The following is a 23,848-nucleotide window of genomic DNA, read 5'->3' as shown; positions in this document are numbered from 1 at the left end:
CATGTACAGTGCACTAAAATACTGACATTGATTTATACACATGCGCAGAGACTCGTGCACACACAGCTCGATAGGTGGTCTGACAGAAGTGGTTTATTGTGCATGAATGCTCCTCAAATTTCACTGTGTTGCATCAGCCAGCCAACTGTGTTTTTGCTAAATTAGCTGCCCTTGTTTCCTAGAACAAATGCAATACCAGAGTGTGCAGTGTAAATGGAACTTAGATCACACATTTAAAAAGGAACATTCACACTCACTTTTTTTGTCTGTTATTTTTGACATAACGAGCACACCATATAAGACCTGCATATATAAAACATGAATAATACATTGTTAAGGTAGAATTAGAGCACATTTATCACAGTGTGCTTATAAGGACAAACAGTATCTTTTTTGAATAGTAGTTTAGTTGATATGTTGCTCACCACATTTACAGCTTTTTATAAAAACTGCTGCTATATGACCATAACGGAACATTTTGGACTAATTACTTCACGATTACATTTGAACTTTACGTTCAGGTTAATCAAGTCACTTGGGGATTTGCATTTTTTAAAATGATTTATCCAGTTACAGGTTCATTTATTACATTTGTTGTATTAGTATTTTTTTCAATTGCAATATTTACATCAAATCAAAATGTCAAAACCATCAGCGGACATTGTATCAAGAATACACATTAAGGCATACTTACATCTAGATACCTCAAAACGTATCTTCCATCTGAAAATATAAATTTTGTAATAATTCAGTAACGATTTGCGATTGTGTCATGAAGTATGGAAAACTTATTTCTGATGAAAATACACCCATGGATTGTTTTAAAGTGAGGTCTAACCTGTCATAAAAAACTATGTGAAAAAGTCTGATTATACAGATATGGAGATGAGGCTTCGGAGCACTGTCAGCTTCTGACATTCACTTTGTTTGACTAATTAAATGATTAATCATTTCATTACTTATTCATTTATTTGTTCATTTATTTACTCATTTCATCAGTCATTCACTGAATCACATAATGTGATACAAACACATTAACACCTTCATACATTAATTACATCATTCAGGCATAATAACTCAACAGTTTATGTTGTGACATTTTTTGTTGTTGTTGTATTTTCATTCTTCATATGTCACCACAGATTTGTTTGTCCACCAATAGCACAAGGGATATTGTCTGTCTGTCTCTTTTCCTCATGACAAAAGGTCAGATCTGCACACAGAGAGAAACATTAATACATTTGACAATTTTAATGGTGCTGAAGCAAAAGAAATGTGTTTACAGTTGGAAACATGAGTAAACACAAGGGAGGTCCGTGCATACTGGCCGTCGACATCTTTTATTCAGGTGTGTAAAGGCATCACAGAGCCTGCGACAGAGTAACAGATGTGTTATTGTTTCCCTAACGTGTCAAGCAGCCACATAATGAGTGAGCAGTTCAAGTGACCCAGCAGCAGAGTCAGGACAGCAGAGTAAATGAAAGTTGTGATTGACAACTGCAATATTCATGATATATTAACTCTCTGGAGCAGTGTCAGAGGACTGCAGCATTCTGTGTATATTTATCTGCATACATCCTGATGTGTAAAAAATATATAGTAACATTTATGCAACATAAAACAGTTAAAGCAAATAAAAGTCAAATATTTATTTTGTCTTCTGTTGTTTTAGTATCTGTTTATTTCATCGAAACGTTCTCATTCTTGGGCGTAGGTGACAATGTGAATGTTTCATCATTCTTCCTGCCTCTTTTTCAAATAATGAAAAAATATTGTTCTTTTTTAAAAATTCAGGAAGCAACAAATGCTTCTTTCATGCATGCTTTGACACGTGCAACATGCACACACATCCAGATGTGCACACACTGCTGTCAGGTCTGGTTTCTGCAGTGAACCTACTAACTTTGCCTTTAATCACAGTACAGAGAATGAGTGCAGGGCATAGTGACAGTTTCCCAAACACTGAATAAACTCACAGACTGATGATATTTTTAGCTATTGCATAAGATTTTTTTTTTACATAATTTGTCTGATAGTTTGGGTGGTGCTGTTTTTTCGTATTGTCTTCAATTTTGTGTCACATATTGTTCTGAGCGATTTGTCAAAGTCTGGTCTTGTTTGCAATGTTTTGATCTAGATTCTATTCTATTCTATTCTACAGTAGCACAAAGGAAAGTGTGTACCTCATTTCGTTATCGTTACATATCCAGTGCCAGAATTCAACCTCCAGCCCTTTGTGGATATTTTTAATTCTTTGACAGTTTTCCAACAGAAACTGTCTCAGACAGAGTGCTGGTAACAGTTGTGGCTGTACATTGTGTTGTGTTCTGTTGTTGTGTATTATATCTCTGCATTGTTTATTTTAAGATGGTCGTTTTTAGTTTGTATTCCATTCCACCCTGATTTCCTATGCCATGTTCTTCTTTTTTGTGCTCCCCGTTGCACCGCATTTGTCTGTTTCTATCTGACTCCATCCTGACCTTCATGCTATCTGCTGCATTTTTAGTATCAGGTGCAGTGAGTGACAGTTATTGGTCTGGTGTCAGTGGCTAAGGCTCAGGCGTTACCTCTCTTTAAGGCTGATCTCATTTCCTGCACACTTCCTCTGTGGGGTTAACGGCTGGCAGGCTCATGCACACTCTGGCTGAGGTGCACATAGCAGGGGAAACAAAAAAGCAACCATCGCTGTCATGGGAGTTAACAAGTAGAATATAATATATATTGTATTATATATATATATATATTTCCCTCAAAATATGTTACATCTATTTATTTTGCTGAGCAAAAGAACTGCAAATAACATTTTCCTTTGAAAGTTTGTATTTAATGTTGCATTCAAGCATTTTGCACATCTCATGAAGTAAACTTGTGGAGCAGAGTATTTGAAACTTTACCAAATATAATTTTGAGGTATGTAGAGTGCCAAAATTGATCTCATTAATTAAATGACTTCCACCACAAAGTTTAAATCTCGGAACCAAAAAGCCTTGTTTCGCTTGCACTGTTTAATGACTTGAGAGGCCTCATCCCATATCAAATTGGACTGTTATATGTTGTTTTGCACAGCAAAAAGCCTGTAGCTGAAGTTTAAAAGCAGGGGAAATAAGAGTGAAAAGCATAAAGATGATGTTTTCCTGCAAAAAAAGAAAGAATTATGTAAGAATCTTTTTTTTCTGTTACTCAAGAGAAAAAGTTATAGAAACATATTGTATTAATACACAATTCTGTAACAAGTTCGTCCTACTTTAAATGAAGTATCCCATCTAACATGTAATACTTGAAATCATTAATAAGTCAAGAACAGTGGAGCAAAGGGATCTGTTTTTTTCGGGTCTGCAGTCATATCTCAGCATGCATGTTATGTAAATATCTGCTCTTTATTCATTCACAAAAAAATGATGGTCCTACTTTTTTCTTAAACCTGATGCTATATTACATAAACTCTTTTTGGAGATGGATTAAGTAGCAGCTTGCGGAAATAAGGCCATTTGTTGGACAGAGCAGAAGGCAGAGCTGGTTGTGTTTAATTTGTTACATCATATGAAACCAATTTCTCAGTGTCAGATACAAAGTATGACAGACTGGCCAAGAAAGTCAACAAATAAAATCAAGTGGAACTTGATTAATCAAATGCTTTACATTAAATTCCAATTAAATAACATGCATATTCATTTAGGTCAATTCTATTCTGACTTGTGTGTAATGCCAACACTTGTGTTCTCTTATAGGAATACTCAGCTCCTGGTTTGTATTTATTTCTGAGACTTCTAGGTTATATATCATCAGCACATTGTACAGACATTCCCTTAAATGGTCTAACCCAATGTCTTTGATTTTCCTGTCTGGTAGACTGACTGGGGGCCCAGGGCCGAGGCAAAGGAAATGTGATAATTTGTCCATGGAAAACATAGGGGGGGCCCATATCTGACCACTTTAGCTGGGGTTAGGAACAAAGATGGAAGGAGGCAGATATAAAGAACTGATCCCAGTAGTGTGATCGGTCTAAACTAACTCTTGTCATTTTGATGTCTTACACTTGCTGAAATATGTTTTTATTACATAAAGAAAGTAGTTTTAATATATATATATATATATATATATATTTGCTATAAATATTTTTTCCAATTACAGATTATTTATGCCAAATCCAAACAGTTAAAGCCATTAATGAAACTTTTAAACAAAACCCACTTAACTATTAAATGACATAAGGGTAAATGTTATTAAAAAATTGTAAGTTTTGTCGTGAATATATAATTACTATATATTACTGCTGAAAGGTTAAAATTACATCATTACAGTAAAAAAACAGCAAGATGAAGGATTTAAGTAAATCACAAACATATCGCAATAAGGAAGCTTTATTTTATCTGTTATGCAATTCTTTGGAAGTGCAACATTACAACTCAACATTGCATTACCAAGTTTCTTTACAATATTCATGAATAATCTATGTTACAATGATAAATTTGAAACACCGTACATGTGCTTTCACATGAGAGCACCGCAGTCTGAGCATGTTCCTCCGCAGAGCTTTACATATTGTATGAGTACATGTCCTTAATGTTGTCTTTGCTCCCCTGTGACCAAACTGATCATTATTTCCTCACAGATACCGTGCACATTCAACTGTAGCACAAACTGGTTTGTCAAAGCTTTGTAACAGTACAACTCCTCAGACACATGCAATGTTCTGACCACATGTTTTCATGTATGAAAAGCATTAAGAAGACACTGAACAACAATGTCCTGTAAGGAAGAGTATTTATTGTAATGCAGAGTCAAATATGAACAAGCAGGAAAATCTATGGAACACTGTTAAGACAATCCTGAATATTCCATTAATAAAAAGGTCAGCAACACCAAATAACATAAAAACAAGTTGAAAAACATCATAAAACTTTATATAGCTGTTGTGATTTTATTGCTGTACGCTGAAAATAAAACATTTGAGCTGCAGAGGAATAAGTTGACAATGGAGATTAGATTCTATATGTGAGACATATTCATGATACGTACGTAGCAAAAGGCAAATGTTCTAACTTCCCTTTTCTTTTTTTCCACCAAGCCGTTGTCCTCTTCAGCTTTCTTCACCATTTCCATATAGGTCACTTTCCACATCTGCATTACACACACAAATAAAGAGAGCACATGGATGTGTATAAATATAGGCAGACCTTTTTTGAAAGAGAATACAGAAACATACGTATGTGAAGGTAATATATAACCTGTTCTAGCAGAAGTAGACCATGCACAAAGGCAATGTTCACAGTGAACACAAGCTTTCCTCTTTGCTAATTCCATTGCAATGTCTCACATGTTGGGTTTCTTGCATCCGCCAAGGTGATCAAGTCTTCACCCCTATTAGTTTGTTGGTTGGTTGGGTTATTTCTAAGACAGTTTACACAACACTTCTGGATGAATTTGCATGAAACTTGGTAGAAGGATGTGGTTTGGGTCAGATAAGAACCCATTTCATTTTGGTGCAGTTCCGAATCAGGAGGCAGATGCAAGATGTTTTTTTCACTTTCTGTAACATTGCAATATAGGGCATTGTTTGAGTTTTTCACAAATTTCTAAAGGAATAATTAATGGAACTTAAAGAAAATAATATGATATATTTAGAGAACTGATATCTTTGAGTGTCTGTACTTTTGATTGGTCCTTGGTAGAGGTATGAGACCCAATGAGTTGTATTGTTGTTTTTCACTTGCAGTCAGTGTTACAATATGTAAAAATTACCACATCATAGTCCATCAACTAACTATTACAGTTAAATTAGACCTAAAACCTTCACCAGAGGGTCTTGACCTTCAACAGGAGCACTTGGCCTCGGATTTTGATGCATGGTATCTGTTTCAGCTCCCACATGTCCCCTTGACTGTATGAACACAAATTTAAAGCCCATTTGCTTTGACCATTATCTATCGACTGTCAAATCAATTTTATTCATATATCAGCTAATCATAACAGAAGTTAAGAGACAGCTTTACCTGATAACATGAGGTTCACTCTTGTCAGAAACCCAACATAGGCTCTTCACTCAGAACTTTGGGTAGAATAAACGGAGGCCTTACTCTAAATCATCTCTAGTGTGTCTATGTGAAAAAAGGGCCTCACAAATCACCACTCTTTAAAATACTATATCATTAAACAAGAACTGACACATAAATCTCGAGCAGTATATATTATCCCTAGGGGGTATATATATGTTTAGCACTGTCTGGCTGTCTGTCTCCCACCATGTCAGTCTGGCAGACTTCACATCCGGATGACTATTATTATGGCAAACATAACATTTGACAGGGTATCATATTTTAAGCACCATTATATAATATCCTAAATTAAAAGTCACTGTGTTTTTTATGAGAGGCTTAATGTCTACATGTGCAGTGTATTCTTAGACCTGAGAACATGCAAGGCAAGTGTATGTGGACCTGAATACAGAAAATACATAATATATATATATATATGTATATTCACTTCGTAACATTTATTGTGCAAGTAAAACAAGGTGGTTATATAATCAACAAATAACAGAAGTTGACTTGATCTGAACACTATTATCCAAGTGAGGAAAACATAGTCATATTAAAAAATATGACTACAGCTTGAACTAAAACAACCCAGTGAACAAATAGACTTGTGAAAGAGGAAATTGTGGTTATTGTGTATTATGCTTACAACAGCAGTTCGATAAAATTACCCAGACAGTCTGAATCGCTCATCAACAAACATTCAGACAGTCCAACTATATCTGTGTGTCATCTGGGGACCATCTCAGTTGTGAATCATCGTGACAAATCTGAACGCATATCTGTCAAGACACTCATTGATATAATGCATTCCCTAGCCCCTTACCCAAACCTTAACCATCAAAACGAAAGGCCTAACCCTCAACCTTAACCTAATTGTAGCCCTTACCCTAAAAACTAGTCTTAACATTGAAACAGCCCATTAACAGTGGGCCTGAAAGTGAGAACCGGCCAAACTGTCCACACACACACTCATTATATATCATGCCATCATTTATACCTTACGATGCCACTCTAATCTTGTTGCTTGCAAAAGTTAATGTTATGCTACATGACATCATATCCTGACGTCATGGTGATGCCATTGTGATGTCATTCCCACCTATCATAAATCACAATTTTTTACCTTTATACCGTAAGCTTTAGGTGGTGTCTCTAATCCCTCACAATGCAGTGACATGCTTAAAATTCCATTGTTGAATTATTTATGATGTCATTCTTCTGTAGGAAGTCACTTATCATGTGACATCATATGACAGGTAATCATTTCCTGATAGATGTTCGCTTTAGATAGTCCTGTTATAAGTTGAGATATCTTGGGAAATGTGTATATTTTATTACCTTGGCCTTTACCTGATCAGCTCTGAAAGTTAAACATCTGCAGTGACTATTTCACCAAGTTTAGGAAAATCTGCCCATGCTTTGTTGAGCTATTTTGTCCACATACACACACAGATGGGCATAATACTATGCTTCCAGCTAAGAAGGATAAAAATGGACAATTGTCCACAGTTCATTGTCATAGCCTTATCCCACCAAATGTATAATCCTCTGCCTTCTCTGACATGCTAATGTGACACAACAACATGGCGGAGGAAAAGTTATTGGCCCGAGTATGTCCACACGGTCATCTCTGTACAGTCCTTGTCATCATCCCGATGGTCACGCAAGTTCCGAAAATAGTTTTTTCTTTTCTTTATATTGAAAACATGAACACATGGTTACTTAATCACGAGTTCAAACGAGCCAAAACAAAAGCAGTCACCGATCAACGCAACCAACAATTCAGCTCATACAAAGATGATGTTGAGGGAGGGGAGGACAGAAGAAGGGATGGAAAAAAAGAAGCACTGTAACAGGAGAAAAGAGAGAAAAAACCCCAAACAAATTAAATTACATCCCCTTCCTGCCTCCCCCTTCTCACCCTTGTCTTCTTCTGCCTCCTATTTTCCACTCCCTTGTTCTGCTCTTTCTTTTTCAACTCATTTTGCTGCCTCACTTTCTCGTCAGTCCCCCCCCCCCCCCCCCCTCCGTTCATTGTGTCAGTCTCTGTCTCTCTCTCTCCCTCTCTCCCTCACCACGAGCAGACAGGCAGAGACAGGGAGGCTGTTGTTGTGCTTGCAGTCTGACACTATCGGCTCATAAATTCGTGTCAACAGCTTGTATGTCTCCTCTCCTCTCCTCGTCTCTCCTCTCCTCGCCTCTTCTCTCCTTTCCTCACCTCTTCTCTCTTCTCTCCCTCCACTGGTGAAGGAGGGCAGGAACCCAATGACCTAGTGAGAGGTTGACTGACACAACCAAACTCAGACACACAGACACACACACAGACACACACACACATGTATATATAGACAGACAGACAGATAGATAGCCACTCAGCATTTTCAAGCTGCATTTCTATGACTCCCCCCTCATCTGTCTCCCTCCCTCCTTGTCTTTCTTTCCCTCTGGCGATTTTTGTCGGCAGACAGTCGTCACTGACAAGCGCTTCCTGTGGTTGGGGGTAAACACCTGGGTAATGAGGCCACAGTGCACAACAACCACGAAAAAAATTCACAGCCTCACTCCGTTTGGATATATACTGTCTTCACTCAACCAGGTCATACCATCACGTCCGAGCACATATAGTCACGTATTCACAAACATGCACACAATCCTGGAGAAAGAAAAGCTCCGACAGGAAATGCGCGTGCACACACACACACACACACACACACACACACACACACACACATGCATACTGGATGCTTGGCTCAGACTGCTAAACAAGCAGTGAGCCAGCTCAGCTACAGTATGTCAGCCAAAACTCAATACCCAGACTGAGTTGAGGTGAGGGGGAATGAACCGAAGTCAGGCTTCTTCTGTTCCTCCACCGTCACTAATAGTTTATTCTCCAAACTTGGAAACAAATCCCACTCCGACTGTTGTCAGTGAGAAACTCGGTTTGAACAATTTGCAACACGTCTAAAGATGCTGACTGACTGCAGTGCAAAGTTGTGCTGTGGTGAAGTGCAGGACTGACTGCAGTGAAGTGTAGAACTGTTAGTCTGACTGCAGTCTTGCTAACACTTCATGTCACTGGTGGAGTTCTTCCTCTGTCAAACTGATGAGCCATTAAAAGGGTGTTTCACTGATCAATCTTTCCGTCTGCACATGTCAGTCATGACATTGTTAATCACTGATTGATGGATCTGATGATTCTGTATAAAAAAAGAAAAAGAAAATTGCAATTTGTGCAAAGCTGCCTGCCTCTGCATGCAGTGGCAGGGTCAGTTAGGTCTCCAGACTTTGGAACCGTTCAAACTGAACTCAGTGTGTAAATAAGAGTTTTGGAACAAATAGAAAGTGTATTTAATCTTTTGATTGAGCTCCTCTTTGAGGTATATGAAAGTGTAAATACACCCTGGGTCTATCTGTGTAACGGAGATGATACCAATATAAATCATTTAACCTGCATGTGGATTGTGGAGAAACACAACAACTCATTTTATCAATCATGTTTTCTTGTTGTTTCTTTAATTTTTAAAGTTGCAGAGTCTTGGCCTGTAAGACGACTTAAGAGAATCACTTTGAGGCAAAAAAAGAAGATGGGCAATTTACCCAACAACTACAACCAATGGTACATTTTGATGCCACTCTCGTTCCATACAATACACTCTTATCCAAATAAAATTATCCAACAGAATTGCAAACTTCTGCTTCACTGCCTCATAATATTGAGTTCACATCAAAGTCTCAAGGATGTTTCGTGTCAAAAGCATAAGAATACAAGTGATTCACTCAAGAAACTTCTTATTGTGTTATCTCGGGACAGTACGGCGCTGCCTGCATCTCATGTGTCACTGGAACAACAGGGAAGCCTGTGGTGAATCATCAACTCTGCCAGACGAAAAAGCCTTTGAGCTGTTTTAGTTTCGCAGAGGTTTTGTTTCGCAAAGGACATCATGCAAAGCTTTTGTGTTAAGTGTTACTAGCTGGCATTCTGCACACTGTGTTGAGTATTTGTGCATACTGTATATACACATGTACATGTGGCAGTGACTGGCTCTGCGCAAGCGCGCGCGTGTGTGTGTGTGTGTGTGGGTGGGGGATATGTGTCTTTGTGTGCAAAGGGAATAGCTGACAGTGAAAAATGTGACCAATTCGAATTTTAATTGCCAATGAAGAAAGCCTCAATATTTATGGGTTCTGTCCAAATGAACAGAGGAGTAGGGTTTAAGCATGAAAGCATATTCCTTATCACAATTAAAAAGTGCTTTAACATGACTGCAACCACTTGAAGTTAGATTAGTAGCAGTATTGGAAAGATCGGTCCTGGCTTCCAACAATGGAAACTGAATGGACAAAAAGGAAATTATTTAACAGAGCCAAAGGTAATGCTTTGTTTCTTCTTTGAATTAGCCTCATGCTATTTTTTGATAGATTTCCTCGTGTGGAACCACTAATTTTTTCTTTCTTTTGAACAAAAAATGAGGTGCACATGAAAAAAATATGCTTGGAGCGTGACCCAGCAACTTGATTGAAGGGACCACAGAAGAGAAGAAAGAAGTAATTTGATGGCACAGTTTGAGATCCTTTTTAAATTGTAACAGCTTGGACTGACAGTACAAAAATATCTTCCCAGTTATACATAGGTCATAGCTGCAAAAGAAATGTAATTATAATGACATAACTCACTGGAATGTAAGGACCTAAAACTGTTTTGTAATTGGATTGGAGCCTTTTACATATACACACAGAGAGAGATATGTCCCCACACAAACACACAAAACAAGCAAGTGTGGACGTCGGAGTTGCAATTCCCATCATTACAGAAGAGAAATGTAATTCAGCCAGTTCTTACATAAAGAAAGACAAGCCCATGGGAAGACACAGGGCTGCAACTGAGATCTGTGTAATTAGAGAAATGAGAGAGAGAAAGAGCATAACCCCAGGCAGAGAAACAAAAAGAGAGAGAGCGAGAGAGGGGGGCAACCAGAGGGACAAGGTTGAGAAAATCATCCCATGTTAACCTGAAAGAGAAAAGAGCCAGCGGAGCAAGGAGGGCAACGCGGCAAACAGAGAGCAGCTGCTGAGGATTTACATGCTGTAAATTATTCATGTAATCAGCTGTAGGACGACAGAGGGAGATGGAGACACAGACAACAAGAGAGAACAAATCTGGGCCGCAGAAGAAAGACAGACTGACAGAGACAGAGAGAAGTGCGGAGACAGACAGGTATTGTGCACTGTAACAGAAAACAAAGAGAGAGTTACACTTACCCCAACAGTCCTGTCTAGACGGGACCCGATCTTTCCCTCTGCCACACCTGTGAGATAGAGTGACCCTGTTTACATACGTGCATTTTTATCCACTTGCATGCACAGCTTCAGATTTCTCCAGATAACGATTGACAGCTAAACATTACGATCTCTGCACATTGCAGAACAAAGCGAGCCAAAGAAAGAGCATTAATAAGATATTCACTGTGTGTACTGTAGCTTCACATGCTGATTGAAAACATCCCTGCGGGCAGTATTCTGAATCTTAACACCAGAGCTGAACTAATACAGAGTTCAAAACCCAACAGCCAACATATTTCATATATAACAGCAATTACACCCTGTTTGAGTGGAGTTTTATTCTAGCATTTATGTTGATTAAATGTGTAGTGAGAAACTCTAGAGTCCTGCGTGCGAGTGATAAAATGAAAATAAAAGCAAACAAAATAAATATGCATGATATGCATGTATAATGAATTCAGTGAGATGATGAGTGATTCATAAAATGCCATTCCACAGACATAATTTAATACATTCTGAAAAGATTTTTTTCCTCCAACATGATGATGGTTATTTAGTGTCGGACTGCCTCTTAAATTATGTCATCTCTTGTCTTCCCCTCTTTCCCCGTCACCCACTGCTATAAAATATGTTACGCAGAATACATCAGGAATACCACATAAAAAATAACGACCTCTCTGCACTCGCTGCACTCTCTCTGTGCTCAGTTACACACTCTCCGACGCCCAGGAGCTTTTTGAGAAGATGCTGATCCACAAATTCCCATGGGGTTTTGGCGGAGTGGACCGGAGCCAGTGGAAATTGCAAACAAACACTGGAGCTGCTGTGTCTGATGCGAGCACAAACAACCTCAAAGCCCTCATTCTCACACGTCACATCTGTGTCTGTGCGCGTGAGGGTAAGTGTGAAAAAGTGTGAGAGAGCACTGTGTGTGTGTGCGTGCGTGATTGCAAGTTCTAGAAGGAAATTTAAAGGCATTAGGGCATTAGATTTATGAGGACATTCTCAGTAACACAGGCAATAAAGCAAAGATCCCAGCTCCTGTCAAAAGTTCATATTAGGTCTTATTGTGGCGAGAGAGAACGAGTGTGTGAGAGCGGACAGACAGAGGGCAAAGAAAGAGGTGAGACTGGGGGGACAAGAGAGAAAGAGAGTGACTGAGAAAAAGAGCCGGAGAGCAGAGACAACAAAATGGAAAACAATTTCAAAAACAGGGAGAGAGAGAAACCTCTCATGACAGGCCAAAGGCGAGAAAAAGGCCACAACCAACAATTCAAAGAGCACCCGAGAGAAACAGTCCCCAGCACCCCCACCCCACCCCTCCTGTCTCTCCACCCCATGGCTCTGGTGGCCAAGCCCGCACCACATTATGGGTCCCTGGGTTTTTTATAATGGTTGGGTGTGTTCTGATCCCGCGCTAAAGTCATCTGCAGTTAAAACCCATTCCTAATTAGTGGTGGGAACCAGAATGAGAAAAAAAGGGAACAAACAGATTGGTAGAGGAACAATTAAGCTTCGCTGAGGGGAAACAATATTTTCAAACAATATTTCACATCGTGGGATGTTATGGTGCCACATGAGGCACATAGCATGTAATCATGATGCTATAGATTTCAACAAATGACTGACAACATGTCACACGCACACATGACACAGCATTGGGAGCAGCTAGGGGTTCCACAACTTGTTCCAAGACACTTTGGAGGAGGAACAGATCAAATCAGGAACATTTTAATCACTTGTTCGCTGTTTTACTTCTTCCTTCCAATGCCCCCATACACTATAGCAATATTGCATGTATGTCAATGAATGGCGACAACTGAAAAACAGCTTTGTTTTCTACACAGCTGTCTAGAGGAAGTTTATAGGACACAAATGTTAACAATAAAATAAGTAGGGATGTGTGAACAAAAAGCTCTATTTGACATTTGTTTTATTGAATTGCTTTGCCCCAAGAAGGGAATGCTGTTTACCACTTTAAACATAATGTCTCCTTCAAAACACATTGTTTACTGAGTAAATAAAGACACATATCTGAATTACTGTTACAACTGGAAGTAGATTGCTAACACATGTATGTGGTGAGCACTGCGATGTGGAGGTTAGAGTCTAAAACCACAATGTGCTGACAACATAATGTAGAATCAAATAATAATATTAATCCATGCAATTCGTTCACATCGCACCTTTGCTAAGAGGCATGGGGAACGTCACTGGTTATACGCCCAGCAGTCAGAGCACAGATGACATCATTGATAGAGCTGAATAGAGTTTACATGCAGCCTCACACTGATCAGTCTGATCAACAGTCACCCAGCAACATCAGCTCCACTGTCCATCTCCTATGACCAGATAAGGAGGGTGCTGAATAGACTCCACCTGACAAAGACTACTGGTCTTGACAGCATAGGCTCAAGAGAAGAGTACCGAAGGCCTGTGTCCCAAGTTGTGTGTCACACAGCGGCGCCTCTTTAACCTCAGGTACATCTGAAGAACACTGCGGTGTGGAAGGCATCCTGTCTGTTTCCTGTGCTGAAGAAGGCCCATCCAGGGACAGCAGCCTATAGACCCTGGACGGGCAGGGTAGGGTAAGGGTGAGGAACAGAGGAAAAGCCTCCAACCATTTATCTTCACCCTGTACTTCATACTACAGGTACAACATGGGGATTATTGGAAGGATCAGGGGGAGGTTGAGTACCAAAGATTTTGTGGTGGAAAGCAAAACAAAGGAGCTAGTGGTGGACTTCAGGAGATCAATTCTTCTGCGGTTCCTTTTGTCATTAAGGTTGTGAGATAGGAGATGTGGAGATTGTACAGGAGAAACAATTCATAGGTGTCCATTTGGACAGCACATTGAGCTGGACCAGGAACTGCGGCTCTCTACAGGAAGGGCTACAGTTGTCTCTTTTTCCTGTGGAGCCTCTTGTCCTTCAGTGTCCATTTTCTACTCTGTGGTCTGCTTTGGCAGAAGCTTGAGGATGGTGAAAACCACCAGACAATCTGATTCAGAGGGCTGAGTCAGTCCTGGGGAGCTGGACTTGTAGTCTTCTCCATTATGGAACATTTCTCCCGTCCTTGACAAAGTGTTATGGCTGGCCAGAGGAGCAAGTTCAGCCACAGACTCTGAATGACTAAGTGCTCTTCTGAACACCACAGGAGGTTCTTCCTTCCTCTGGCCCTCCAGATATACAGTTCCTCTTTCTGCTAAAGATGAACAATTTTCATAACTTCCACAATATATTTCCACTAATGCTTACTGCCAATTTACTTGTCTACATTTGACCACACTGCTTTGCATGTCTCAATTTTCACACTCTTGTTCATATTGTTATTTTACCTTAACATTGCTTTTACTCTACTTCACGTTCTGTACATGTGGTATAATTTTTTCTCTTCCCTCACTTCTTGCTAAGTAATTGTAGCAAAGGCCTTTTCCCTGTGGGGATCAATTAGCAGCTTAATACATTTACATTTGTTCTGGTAAAATGAAAGCCAAAATATAAACAATACATTCTTCTGGTTGCACTTTAAGAATTGCCCTCTGAGCCTCAAAGACTAACATCACTCGCAGGGAAACCCTTTTGACAGTGCGTCTGTGCTATGTCTATGATACCCCACTTTCTCTAAATGCAGAGAAGCTTCTCCGACTCTGAGATACAATCCAGACGTGCATATTTCTTTGCCAGTTATTTCTTCATTAGCTGCTCTCTATCACTGAACAACGTTGTGATTCTGTAAATCGGACTTTTAACTTGTGTGGGCTGCAACAACTATGACAAAAGAGACGTTAAAGCTCATGAAACTTGGTAAAACTGCTGCATGTGTCAACTATGGAGAATGTAGAACTGCTAAAGTAATGGAAATGTAATTACAGATCACATTACTGCTGTTGCAGGTCAAATGCTTTTTGGATTAGCACAGGATTGGTTTGAGCAAGATGCTAAAATATTATCTCACTATTCAGCCCTGTCCCTCACTCTATACCATGTGTTTCTCTGTAAATGTGTGCAAGAGTTCACTGCGAGGAACAGAAAGCTGAACACACTGTAAATCTCATATGACACAATCATAACATTAGATCCATTATCAGTCTAAAGAAAAGAGACCTTAACAGTGAGTTAAGGTTGTCTCTGTAGTAACTGATCAATGTAAGAGTTAGGCTACATCCAGTAGTTTGAGAGTTTTAGATCTGCTAAAACAAAGAAGTTTGGAAACACTTCTGGCCCTGTTCAAGTTTGAAAACTGCAGCACTTTAGTCCGAACGGGCAGAAACGAGATGTTTAGACATGAAGACACTCACGACCACATGCTATTTAGATCTGTTTTTGTCACTACGCTGCATTCGCTTACTCCTAAGGAAAACCACTGGAATTAGCCTCAGCAACCTGTGAAGAACGTAACGTGGATGATCAATTCCAAGCATTGTTGACTCTGTTGTCTTGACTAGCAGCTGTATTTTACAATGTTAATGTTAACATGTGAAGCACAAGATATGTGTTTTCAGGCATGTTAGTATGGATGGGGATAGTGTGGACAGAGATCGTTTTATGGATGTAGCCTCAGTTTTAACTGTGATTAACTGTTGTTAGCCCTTAACTTAATTGAATAACAAAATTTGAAAAACTTTTTTGTCCGATTGTTATATTTTCACTTTTACCTCTGCCCCAATGCTTCACTCTCTGTCTGTGTTGACATTTCCTCTCCATGAGACGATTTTCTAGTCAACAAGGTTGGAATATTTTCTGTCAGTGTTATGTTGGAAGCCAAATGTGCTGACTCGCAGCATGGACATGATGTCAACACACTGGAATGCACCTCCATCTCTCCGGGGGTGGAATGGCGAGTTTATATTTGATTGACAGACGGTGAGTCGGGTCACTGAGTGTGGAATGTGTGCTGAAAGCACCTAAAAAAAACACAGAGAAGGAGATTAAAACTGACTGACTGTACCTACTGAGCAATTAGGAGTGAAATGAATTGGTTGGTTGTCCCTTCATTGGACTGTTATTAGCCAAGGTGCTCCTCACTGGAAACCATTTAAATTTGAGCTAATTGACGTAATTGCTCTGAAGATGACAGAACTCCTGTGGCACGACAGAACGCAGAACGCTGTTCCTCTGTGGGTTAACAATGAACTGAATGGTAATTGACTAAATGTTGCAATTCAGAGAGAGGAGGCAGCTGTGAGAGAGAGAGATGAAAGACGGCAGGAAGGGAGGAAGACAGAAAGAACGGAGAGTGAAAGCGAGAGGAAGAAACATTGTGTGTGTGTGTGTGTGTTTGTGTGTGTGTGTGTGTGTGTGTGTGTGTGTGTGTGTGCGCACAAATGCATGTGTGTATCTGTAGATGTGAGTAAGCGTGTGCGTGTTTTGACAGCATGGAGTTGAGGTCATGGAAACTTAACTGCCTGTGTGCTTTGGCCTGTGAATTAGCCAGGACATGCCTCCACTCTGGCAGGAATTCTTCTTTATCACACAAACACATAGACACAGACTTACTGTACACGCACACACACACACACACACACACACACACACACACAGGTCAGGCTTGGAAAGTAGAGCAGTGTTTGACGTGACCTTGTTAGGGCACTTCTACAAACTGTTTAAAAAGTTTATAGGATGTATAAATGATGATCTAAAGCACTAACACATATCTCATAAGATATTCTTGACGCTCAAACACATTGTATATTTATGATCTTACTAACTCATACACTTTAAATGTTGATATATTTTTTTTATATTTGAACGTGTGGTAAATGTTTGATTATTTCTGTATAATTGATCCAACACTTACTGCATCATTGTTAAAAGAAAATCTTAGAGCATTTCTTTCGGAGCATATATTTTTAAACCTGTGTATTTTTAACTTGATGGATCATTTATGCTGTGTGTGCAACATGCGTATCACTGTAGAAGATCAGGAGGAGTCAGCTTGCAAAATAAGCTGTCATCAGCGGCATTCAGGATTCTGCCCGAGTTTGGAATATCGTTCATTAAAAAGACATCAAATTATGTGACAAAGTGACAAGGAGCTATAAGTTTTTCAGAGATATGATATAAACCAATTAGGAACAGTGTCTTCCCTCGCATGATCTCTGAGATGATCGGTCTGATAAACAAGTATTCACTTACATCAGCCACTGACGAACGTTTCATAGCTTCAAGCGAAGCAGCTTCTGTGCTGCGTTTGCAACCAAAAGCAGCCAGATTTCCAGATGATCTGAAGAAGTGGCTGAATGAGTGCAGATATATGAGGTGTTTTATCTGAGGGAAACCAGAAAAGTGCTAAAATAGAGCATTCTACTTGTTTGTGTTCAGCTCTCACTTTTTGTCATACAGGTCCGCAGAACAGGTGCATAGGAAATGAAAGGGCTCGAGTCAAGTTGACTTTACGCTGAGTGTCATATGTCTGTAATTACATGACCCTAAAGCTGCCATATTGCTTTAATAAACGGGATTTACCGAGTTGAATTATGTCCATGAGTGTTTTGCATGTAATCACTAAATCCTGTTTCATCTTGACCCAATTGGAAATATTTGAATCAGCATTCCAGGATGTTTCTTTTACACAATACATATGTTATTATGTTATAGTTAAAGATTGTATACACTTTTAAAGAAATTCAACCAATGAAAGCAAGCGCTTAACTCGAAATGGATGACCGTGCTTCCTGTTGAATACTGTACATTCTCCAGCAAGATAAAAATCCACCCTGCACCTGGAAAGTGTTACAGTAAGTCACAGTTGGGGCATATCGTTCCCTCTGCGAACAGGAAATGGCTTATTTCTCCTGAGTAGGCCCTGTCCCGGCGAGGGAAGTGGCTAACCACATGAAGCTGCAGCGATCCAGTCTGTTTACACACAGTAATTTGCACAGGTGAGAGGATGGGCTGCTGCATGGGACGAACACAGAGCAGCCTTGAGAAGCTCTCACCGCGAAGGAATGGAGGTCATTTGGAAAAGTCATGAATTCATTTCATTCATCAATCCCAGACTAAGATTTGCTCAGGCTTTAAAACACATGTGTAGAACAAATATTTTTTAAACGAGTTTTAGGAATGGTCAAATAGTGTGATTTCAAAGTGGGTGTGTCCCTGCAACATCAGCAATGGGACGGCGATTAAATAGTGTGAAATCTGTAATTCTACATAACTTGAATAAATAAGTTATAAACACATCGTACAGTGTACACACAGACACACACACACAGACACACACACACAGTAGTTGAATCTAACATGGTCTTGGAATCTAAGTGCTAAAAGTGACTTTACAATAACAGACTCGAGGAAAAACACCACACCTACACAGTTAACACCACTGCACCTTGTTCTAGTGAAATGCTTGAAGTGGCTCTGTTGCTCAGTGGTTGGCATCGTCATTTTTTTTTAATAAAGTGTTTGGTTTTTTTTCCCCATGTGTTTGTGTAGCTTTGAACCGGGTCACTTTCTTCCAGTTCAAAAAACATATCAGGTGAATTGGATTGGAAAGGAACTTCCGCATAGCAGGCAAGGCTCGGCTCTAGATTTATTTCAAGTGAATAAATAACACGCGCACTTTAAAAAAGACCCTCTTTTTGCTTTGGTTATTTATCATCTGAGTTATGGTTTTAAATGAGCCTATTTCAATCTAACATCTGCACTAGCCTGCCTCATTTTCCTGCTTCTCCTGTGGACAAGTGGTCAAGTGTTCGTCAGGTCTGTTGTGTCGAGTCTTGTGACGTTGTGGAGCTGTCTCTGGCAGGGCAGAGATACAGAAGAGTGTGACTACAGGGCCCATGTGACTCCTCATCACATGTAAACACTGAACTCCCTCCTGCAGCTCTCAATCATTCCTTTACTTATTCTTTTCCAGCTGACAAAACCCCCACAAACATCTGGCTTTTGTCTGCAATGAGAATTGAATACAATTGACATTCACTCCTGGGTCGAATGACTCTGCAGTAGGCACAAATTTGTATCTACTCCGGCTCTGACTGGCAGTGATGGAAACATGAATGCACTAATTTCTTTTTCTTTAGTTTGTCTGGATACTGATGCTGGAAATGTCCTGGCGTAATGTCATGTGGTGCATTGACTTTCTTTGTGTTGGCACTAAAAAAAGCCATGAACGTTGATGTACTTACTGTTTTATACATCTTAGGAACAAAATGCTAACGTTTTTTTTCTTTCTTCATATCGTGTAAGTTGCAAGCGATCTAAATTTGCTCAGCCGCCTTTGACTTTGAAAGAGGGACTGCAGTAGAAAATGTAATAGTCGAACTAACATGATATTGTCACTGGTCTCCATGGTGCTTTCTTCTGCTGTGTGTTTTGATTCCCCTTCTGATGCTTTTATGATGTTAAATATGACTCACGTGGGCTGAAAAAAACAGAAAGGCAAACTCCTTTATGGGCAAGGAGTCAATCGCCTTTTTAGTAGGTTCACCTTCATTTAAAAACTGCGTATACCTGCTAATTCTGCTGTAAAAGGTGTATGACCCAACAATGCCTGACAAAAAAAGACAGAAGTTTCATAATTAACATGGTCTCAACATACACAACACTCACTGAAAAGATTCTGTTTAATCTTAGTGCATTTCTTAAACATCACCTCTGTATTCTGCCTCTGTGACCTCCATCTTTCCTTCCACTCTCTTGATTCCATTTTATTAACTTGCTGAGGATCGCAGTCTTATTTTTCAGTCAGTCTTTCATTCATTTCCTTCTCTTCTCTCACCAAGGTCACTGAAGGAGGTTACTTTTTCCTTTGCTTTCCTCTATCTTTTGCATAACGACCATTCGTCCCTCCTCCAGTGGTTTGCCTCTGTTATGAGGTTATTCAGACTTGTTTACAGCTCTCCCGCCCTCTTTTCTCCTCCAATCACTCACTCATCCATCACCATCGCTCATCATCCATCACTTATACGGCTGTTCCTTCGTCTTTATCATCCGTCTTTAGCCGTGGCTGTTTACGTGAGTGCTTGACTCTTTGCCGTGCTGCTTACTGACCGTCCTTGCTTTTTCAGGCTACCCTCCTTCAACTTTTAGCCTTTCTTATTTAATATAACTTAATTCATCCTTTCCCTTCCTTCCATCCATCCATCCATCACAGTTTTTGAAGTAAGTCATATATAAAAATCACCACTTTCTCTGTCTTTCCATCCCTCCATCCAGCTCACTCACCTTTACTGAAAGTCAAGTCCTATTTGTCGCCACCTCTTTCATCACCACCACACCTCCTCTCTCTCCCTCTGAGAAATTATCTAAAGTTATTCGGAGTTTGTTTATCAAACGTTTACTGTCTTCTTATCCTCCCTCCTTCACTGGCCATCCACTTCTCCCACTTCTCCCCTCTCTAGCCCAGTGGTAAGAGAGTTGTTTCAATTGATGTTTCTAAGATCACATACAGACAAATGTTGCTGTCGATGCTCACTAGCATGAAAGGCAATGGAAGAAAAAAATAGAATCACAAATATCTGACCAAAACAAACCAGACCAGGCAGTCGACACCATCTCACATGATGATAATGCTTGTGTGTGTGTGTGAGTGAGAGAGAGAGAGGCGAGCATATGCGCACAAACACACACAAACCCTGTTGGATGTCCATCTCACACTTCAGAATTAATTTATTTTTTATTTATGCTTCAATCCCCTCTCAAATCCAACTCACACCCCTTCTTCTGACTGACCGGCTGCCCTCTGTTTCTTTTCAAAGAGTAGAATTTTACAGACCTTGAATGAAAGAATGGGAGAGAGGGAGAGAAGGAGAGAGAAAAAAACACAGCAAAGGTAATAACCTGATTTCGCCTCAGTTGGCTCTGATTTAAGAAAGGAAGAGTGTGTCAGAAAAAAAACAGCGGGCACTCTCCTGTCTCGATTTCATGCCAGATTCTTTTTTTTTTTTTTTTGAAGTAGAGCGAGAGAGGGATGGAGGCCGGGAATGAAAGGAGAGACAAACTGAACAAAGAGAGATAGAGACAGTGAATCACACCCCATGCCAATGAAATGAAGTGAACTGACACAAAGAGACAGAGATACCATTGAGAAAATGAGTGCGTGAGGTGAGGGAGCTGGAGAAGGACGAGTGGGAGGGTATTACCAATAAATTCATTTTTAATAGCTCTGAGATCAGCCATTGCACGTGCACAAGAAATAAATAAATACTTGCCTCTGTAATTTCAACCCTTTTTAAAATAAAAATGCAGCAAACAATGTTTTTTTTTTTTCTTCTACCTGCATAATTCTTAATAAGTCAGCACACATGACAGTGTACCTGACACCAGATAGCGAGGGAGACAACCAGACAGGCAGGGACAGAGGGGCTTATGGGTAAACACAGCCTCGCATGCCACTCACACCACACACACACAGCCAGTTGATTACCCCAGGTGTCTGTATTCACACATGAGGAGCATTTGAATTTTAAACTGCTCCGAAAACATGTGTCAGGCCTCGCCCGTGTGTCTGTCACCCTGTAACGCCCTGACAATAGCACGAGCACAATTCATGTAAAGCTGGGAGAATGTGCCAATTTACCCCAATTTCCTGCTCACAGCATCAGACTCCACTTCCAAATGTGTATTTTTTAGCATAATACATGAGGCGTGCCATTTTCCTCGCCAAAAGCATCTCCATATCAACGAGGATGTCCCAATTTGCCGATCTTGAAGCACATCCCAATTTACTGCTTAAAACATTACAGTGTTAGCAGCTATATTCAAATATATGTCTCCACATGAGGGAAGGCTATTCCGGTGCATTTTTCCACTTATGTATTTATGCAGCTTTGGTGTTTTTCACCTTGTATATTCAAAATAAGCTTTAAATAATTATCCCCCCAGCATAGATATTATGGTATGATAAAAATATCTGTAGACATAGTATTTGTGTCTGACAGACGTCAAGCTGTGAAATCCACTGGATCATCTAAAAATCTCACCACTTGCTTTCAATCAAAGTTGCAACTTAAGCTTTTTTTTTCTGTTGTAATTTGCTCAGGCGATGATTCAAGGAGCACGTGATCAACATTTCTGTTATAAACAGTGAGTTTACAAGTGGTTGTGTTCAGTTGTGTCTGCTTTTATGTATGAAAGCCGAAATATCAATGTACAATTTACATTTCAAAAAATGAATGCCACTCCATCTTAACCTGACTTGCTGATAATATACAATATTAATCAAATGACAATCCAGTCCTTATAATATATTAAGACATTTTTCCCTTATGCTCATTTGTAACTGTCATCCCTGCCCCATGAATCCATGTAGTAATAACTTGTTTGACAATTATATCAACAAGAATGATGCATGCAGCTTGAGCTTTAAATGGTTCTTTCAATGTGGTGTTGCTCATTGCTTTCTGTGAAGCTGAAGCTCCACCAGTGAGTGGTTCATAGCATTTATAATTCCACAAAGTAAATTTTACATCACTCCATTTACGTGATCGTTTGTGTCATGAGCAGGGTATCGTGTCGCCTGTGTGTGTTTGTTGTGTGTGTACACTTTTGGAGCCGATCTAACAGATGGAGGCAACATACAGTTCGCTCTTCCACACCAGGGCTGCTGTCTGCTGAGAACTGTTCACATGTTGTGTGATCATGTTGAGTGAAATTGTGAAATCTTCCAAGTAAATTTTTGAACCCTGCCTGCAGAGGACAGTGAAACCTTTATGGATGTGTCAACGTGTTCAACATGGAGCGAGTGACAGTGCGGCAAAGAGTGCTGCATATCTGCAAAGATATTTGATGTTGTGTAAAGAAAACTGTGTCATTACCAATCTGCAGCTGGACAAGTATATAGTTTATACAGTAATGTATATATAATATTAAGGCCACAGTGTATGCATTGCCCCCTCTTTTCATTCACATTCATTCATATTTGTTAAGCATCACAGAATAAACGAGAGCTTGTACGGATTCAGCAGTGATTGTCTATTTGAACAAAATGAGACTAAAGTGAAGCAGAATGACACAGGTGTTGTTATTTTATGTCACTTATGGAATTCAAATCATTTTCCAACCTCTGCATTGGATACCGACGGGGGAAGTGATCAACATTCAGATCCTCCTCTGCTGTTTGAGACATCTGCAGAGTTTTCAATTTTATTTTTTAATGCAGGGGATTGATTAAAATTCCAGCAGCACTTTCAGAAAGCTATTCCAGTTTTGAAGGGCAACGTTTAATAAGGTTTTATTGAGTCGAATGGATCAACGACCACTGAGATTTTAGTGTTTCTTTGTTCTATCCTCTTTCCTATTGAGATGAAATCATAATGCACCACACTGGCCTTGTGCAAAATGTGATTAATCCAACTTGATTAAATTAACACAAAACTTCTCATTTTATTTTTGTTCTGTGCTTATAAGGCTTCTGCTATACTTTCTCACACAAAGAGGCAGATGTGATGAAAACAGCTGTCAGGTTTCTGGTAGGATAAAGACAGAGACAGAAGACAAGAGAATGACTCAAGGAAAAATGCAGTGTTATTGTCTAAGCCTGCCCTTGTTTATACTTGTTTATGATTAAATCCATGGCTTTATTGT

The 23,848-nt window shown here is 39.6% G+C and overlaps 1 long non-coding RNA gene across 6 annotated transcripts in view; it reads right to left on the bottom strand.

Annotated features, from left to right (window-relative positions):
* Positions 1-1,108: 1,108 nt before the first annotated feature.
* LOC109632128 (uncharacterized) overlaps positions 1,109-23,848 on the bottom strand; it is a 106,234-nt gene continuing 83,494 nt past the window's right edge. For 5 of the 6 annotated variants that reach the window (XR_011245926.1, XR_011245927.1, XR_011245928.1 and 2 more), the window contains 2 exons: positions 11,298-11,344; positions 4,748-5,121 (listed from right to left, as the gene is read on the bottom strand). This is a non-coding gene — a long non-coding RNA (uncharacterized lncRNA). Of the gene's footprint in view, positions 5,122-11,297; positions 11,345-23,848 lie in introns of all 6 variants that reach the window. The other variant, XR_011245925.1, reaches the window with a different exon arrangement.

This window comes from Paralichthys olivaceus, chromosome 13 (genome assembly GCF_024713975.1).
Source record: "Paralichthys olivaceus isolate ysfri-2021 chromosome 13, ASM2471397v2, whole genome shotgun sequence".
NCBI classification, from domain to species: Eukaryota; Metazoa; Chordata; class Actinopteri; order Pleuronectiformes; family Paralichthyidae; genus Paralichthys; species Paralichthys olivaceus.
Note: the sequence above shows the minus strand (reverse complement) of the source record. Positions and strands in the feature narration are given on the sequence as shown.